The sequence below is a fragment of the Manis javanica genome, chromosome 2 (assembly GCF_040802235.1).
Source record: "Manis javanica isolate MJ-LG chromosome 2, MJ_LKY, whole genome shotgun sequence".
Classification (NCBI taxonomy): Eukaryota; Metazoa; Chordata; class Mammalia; order Pholidota; family Manidae; genus Manis; species Manis javanica.
Window position 1 is genome coordinate 26,142,172 of NC_133157.1, and position 6,053 is coordinate 26,148,224.

Here is a 6,053-nt window from a genome sequence, read left to right on the forward strand (position 1 = left end):
AGGGACTTTTAGAAGCCTTGCTGAATCAAATGGGCTGTTTCCCCTGAATTACACATGGGAAATTTCAGTTTGTCATCATCCAAGGAGAACTGAGCTGGTACCCAGAAGAGGGGAGGAGGAAGAGCACAGGTAGGTAGTAAAAAAAGAGGAGAGCTTGGAAAGTCTGTAAAGAGAGGCTCAAATTTCCATCCACACACAGGAGATCTGATCTTTCTACCCCATTCCTTGAGCATCTCTGTCTTGTCAATGGGTTTCAGCCCTGGGCAAGTTCACTATGGATTCAGTGTGACCAAAGGAATCGACAGCAAAACGTTCCTGGGGTGAAAGGGTTTATTACCTGGTGAGTTCTCCGGTGGTAGGTCGAGCACTAGTATCTCTGCCTCTGCCCAGAGCACTGGGCCGAGCTCTCTATATAGCACAACAATAGCTTATTGCCCACAGGTGTGGAAGCGGCAGCCCAGCAACAGGCCAGTTACATCATCAGGTGGTTTAAGTTCAGTGAGGATCCTGGCCATAGGAACCCCAACTTCCCCACAATCGCCTTCTTGTATAATTTCCAGTCCATACCTCTCTCTAGAACCCCAGCCCCAGATACCCAACTGCCACTGGGTTGTCTCACAGTTACCATACTTAGGACATCCCAAACTGGGCTCAGGTCCTTTCTCTACTCTAAGCTGTTCTTCTCTTACATTTTACTTTTAATTCGATCAACTATCTGAATATATGAACTAAAAAATTTTCAGCTGTGCTCAACAATTGCTTCTCTTTCACCCTGAACCATTCATTCAGTGGGCATTTACTTATCATTTACTATGTACCACTGTTAGATACTGTGCCATAACAGGAGAGACAAAGATGATTAAGATATGGTCCTGAACATAACAGCTCAGTTCAGCAAAAGAAGCAAATAGACAACCATTAAACAGTCAGGTAGAAATCCTTTTTGTTCCATCTCTTAAATGATTCTTGAATCCATTTTTCCCTCTCCATTCCCATTGTCAGTAGTTAAGTTCAGACCTTTAATTTGGCCTGAATTACTGGCATAGGCCTTTCTGCGTCTATTCTGGAAATATCCTGCTTCCAGAATAACTGTTTTAAAGACACAATCTGCTTCAACACTCACGCCTTTACAGTTTTACCTCCCGGCATTCTACATGTCACTTTTCACTACCTCACACCCAATTTCCGTCACTAGAGCTTTTGTGCCCTTGAGAATACAATTTCTTTCATAGAATTGCTTTCTCTATGTAGTGAATTCTTATTTATCCTCAAAGAGGCAGTTTAATGTCCCTTTCTCCATGAAGCTTTTCTCAAATACTCAGGCAGGATTTAATGCTACCAGAGAACTCTTCATACCTCCATTTATATCATCTATCATGCCACATTTTGGGGGGCTTGTTTTTTTCTTTTTTATTGTTCCCTCATTGGCCTGTAACTTCATTAAAGGAATGTATCTTACTCCTGTTTCAACCCACAGTAGTCAAATTAGTGACTGGAATAGAATAAGTGCTCAGAAATGTTAAGATGAATGGCTCTTCATTTAATGAAGCTTGGGTGTGAACCAACCATGAATCTACACTAAGATTTAGAATGAGGAAATGCTGACTTTTCAGGCACTGGATTCTGGAGTTGGCTTATGACAGCAATAGGGCCACCATTACTTTGAGCTTCTATCTGCTCTTCCACAATTGGAACCCATAGTAGAGTCCATTTTTCACGAAGGAAAGGAAATTGCATACCAGACAATAAGGCTGGTGCCTCATGTATGTCATTTAATATAATCCCACAAGCCCTTTGCGGGAGACATTCTTATTCTCATTCTATAGGAAACAAGCTTATGGAGTTAAGGGACTGTCCTAAGATCTTATAGCAATTAAGAGTTGAACTGGGTTTTGAACCCAAGCTTGGTTGACACTGAAGCTGTGTTCTTTGCACCACTCCATACTACTGCAAGTTACAAGTCATGGTTTGAGTACCTGGTTATTGTTACTGCATTGGGGGTAATAAGATTATCATATAATGTTATTGGTAAGAATTGGTTAGTTATTTGGTGAATTACTATCCTATAGAGTTATCAACATGGAAGATTTAAGATTTTTGAATTTGGGTCTCTAAAGTACATAGTCATTTGAGCTCATGCTCCAGATTGCAAACATGAATTTTGGATTATAAAGTATTAGGGTGGCAGAGTAATACCTCATGTGACACATTTATAGACCCCAGTTGGGTTCTTCCACCATAAGATAGAGCATCAGTGATTTTTTTCATAAGATTAAGTAATGTGGGTAAACCATCATAATTAATTAAGAAATGATGGTTAACAATGAGGATTGTTAATAGCAAATGAAGTATTAAACTCTTAGGATGTTAGAATTAGCAGAACCTTATGGATTATCTAGTCTAACCATTTCATTTTACAAAATGAGACTGAGAAGCAGGGATCTACTCAAGGTCAAGAGAGAAACCAGGCCTTGATTCTTAGAATAATGCTCATTTTACCCAAGCTCCCTTTGGAAATCTAAAGGTAGTTTACAGGTAATCTGGCCATATGAGTTCAAAATTGTGCTTTCTGCTTTCTTAAATTAAATTCACTTGTTTATTGTCAAGGTTCCTCATTTCTTTATGCCTTGGTGATTTCATATATAACTGTAAAAAACGAATAGTTGTTATATCCTAATCTATGTAAGAACACAATTCCATTGTTGAATGCTCCAGACTTATTTACCGACCCTCCTGTTGACATTTAATTGTATTCAACTTTTAACATTGTAAACAATGCACACGGTGAACTTTAAAAGGTTAGAAATTTAAAGCTTTTACTTACAATTGATTCATCAATCGGACATTCATCAAGCAACCTTTTTGTGTCTGATGTAGTGTTTTTTTTTTTTACAATACCACCCATTAGAAGAACAAGCTCTCTCAGTCACAAGATGAAAATGGGATTTCTCTATTAACTGCCCAGCCCATAATAAGCTTCATCATGAGTGCTATAATTTCAGGAGAGCCTGCTCTGTGACGCTTGCAAGCCACGTATTTTAGAAGCATTTATCCATGGATAGGTTAACCAGGATTCTCATTGTACAGATGAAGAAACTGAATCATAGAGAGGTTAAGTAAACTATGCAAGAACACATAATGAATAAAGGGTAGAATTGGGTTCGTTCATTCAGCAAATTTTGTTTTGTTTTATTTGTTTTTTTATACCCATGGAGGAACTACTAAATGCCAGATTTTTATTCTACAGTCACAATACTCTAGAATAATACAATGGTAGTAAACCAGATATGGGGCTTATACTCTGGATGTCAGGCAGTAAACAAGTAAAACAAAGGTAGAAATGCACAATAACAAATCGTGACAAGTGCTATGAAGGAAACCATTATGTACCATGATAGAGAATGTTAGGGACAGGGACAGAAGGAGAGTGGCTTAGATTGGGTAGTCAGAAAGGCCTTTCAAAGGAGCTGACATTTAGCTGAAATCATGAAAAGAAAAGGCAAGAGTTCTTGCAGCAGAGGCCACAGCAGGTTTAAAGATTCTATTGTGGGAAAAAGCTTGTTAGACTCAAGGAAGCAGGACTGACTCCAGAGTGGCTGCAGGGAACCTGGTGAGGTCAGGAATCAGGGTGGCCTGTGGTGAGGGTGGAAAGAAGACAACTCTGATCCTATGGGATTTCCGAGACCATGGACAGGACTATGTATTATATTTGCCATAAAATGGGAGTGTCATCAAAGATTTAAGCAGGGGGTGAAATGGTCGTATTTATATTTTTAAATAATCATTTTGTCTTTTCTGTGAAGAAAAGGTAAGAAAGAGGAAAGAGTGGAAGTGTTGAGACAAGTAAGGAGGACATGACAATAATCCAAGTGAGAGATGGTCAACCATGGCTCTGGCTAAGGTGGTTGTGTAGAGGGAGAGGTAGAGGAAGATCTGCCTGTTTCTTGGTGGTATAAGTGACAGGACTGTGTGACCCAAGGTTTGTCCTTTCCATTGAAACTGTACCTCACTGGCTGGGAATGGGGAGATCCTTATGGAAGATTCTTATTTCTGGAATCTTCTAAAATTCTTTATGCATTTTGCAAATGCACAGCTCAGTGAATGTGACCTCTGCTGTTTGTGGTTTACATTGGCTTACAGTGTTGTAAGGGATGACTTTCTGTGAGACAAAAACTGATAATGGTCTGTTAATTTTAAGTTATAAAGAACTGGGTGACAAAAGGAGGAAGGAAACCCTAAATGCTTTCAATGAATTATTGGATTTATAGAGTCTAAAGTGACATTTCTTTTGTTCTTTTCTATTTGAAAAATGTTTCTTTTATTATTTTTCCCTTTTCTCAAAAACAATGGATATTTATTACCAGAAAATAAAAAGAAGAGCACAAATGCATAATTCCACTCACCCAGAGATATTCACTATAATGCTTTAGTGTACAAGAAGTTCACTTTTAAACAGTTTGTTTTATTTTACTATCATTAAAAATCAGTCATGCTAATAATAGTTTAGAGAGTATAGAAAATTAGAAATAAGGAAGTAGCTCATCATACAAGGGCAGCTGTTGGTCACAGTATGTTTTCAAGTCATTTTTAGTGCATATTTTATATAATTGATATACCACCTGTTAATTTTTCCACTTAGTGGAAATTTTTCTGTTAGTACAAGTTCTTTGTAATTATTCCAGTTAATCACTACATAAAACTTCAATCTATATTTCCTACAGTGTGTCTTGTATTTACCTAGGAATTTAGTCAATTTCATTTTTTTCATTATTATATATAAATCCTTAATGAAAATCTTTTCTCTAAAGCTCTTTCTTTATGGATTATTCCCATTTCTTTTAGAGTTAATTCCCAGAAGGGGACTTACTGGGTCAGAGGGAAGGCATAATGTTAAGAAATTTAATATTGTATTTGCAAGTGTCCCAATGGAATAGGTTGGACATCCTGAGATTTGGATTATGTTATGAGTGGCTGCCTTGTTGGCAATTGCCCTGAACAGATGGGTAGGTAGTGTCACAGGAGATGACACACAGGTCTAATATTCTTATTTAGCATCATATTCTCAGTTACAATAAGGGAGAGGGAGGAATGTCTTCCTAATTAGGTATAGCCTAATCACCTAGGGCACATTTTGCAATTTAAATTCTCTCTTTCCTCTCCTCAGCATCCTTACATCCCTACCACTGCAGCCTGGGGCATGCTTTCTCTCTCTCTAAAAAAAAAAATCTCACCATCTTCTCCCTTTCAAATCACTGATACAATAACCATTTTACAGATAGAAGTGTGTTATTTCTTTCAGATGTGTTGGGCAAGGGAAATTTTTGAGAAGCAGTCAATGGTTTAGGTGGTGGCAAATAGTGTTTAGGGCTCAGGGTCTGAAGCAAAATAGGAGATTGCTTCTGTCAATTTAGAGAAAGACTGCTTGGTGTATCCCTGTGGCTGCCCTTAGTGGTCCACAGCTTTGTTCTAGGCCCCATTTAGACACCTGGGAGACTAGCTGCCAGACTTAAAGTGTGGGGCGCTTAAGTCTGCCATGGAACCACAGTGATCTTTTCATTCAACTCTGAGACCAGTTTTCAGGCCCAGGGCTGCTCCCTTTTAATTCCCATACCCCCAACCTGGTGGACTCAGCCTGGCTGCTTTTTCCTTATCAAAGATACTGATCCTCATCTACCTCCTCTTCCTCACCCAGCCTGACTATTGGTGACAGACTTCTTAGTTTTCCCCCTTCTGCATTGTTTGGGTGAGGCTTAGCTCATCCCAGCCCCGAGTCTGCCAATCAGACTATTTCATTTCTTTGATCACAGTGATTGGTTCAGATGATCCAAACTGAAGCTTTTTTCTTGGAGCTATCAGGAAAGACAGAAGAGTCTTCCTTTGAGGTGCAGTCTGTATGGATGATGTAAGTGGCAGCTGCCAGAAGCTGTTGGGAAGCTTTATGCTGTAGGAGACAATGAGGCCAAAGGCAAAGAGAAGCAGAGCTGAGAAGTGGAAGGAGTGATGGGAGCACAAGGATATTGTCTGAGCTCCTGTTTTTAGTTGTAGAAGCTGCA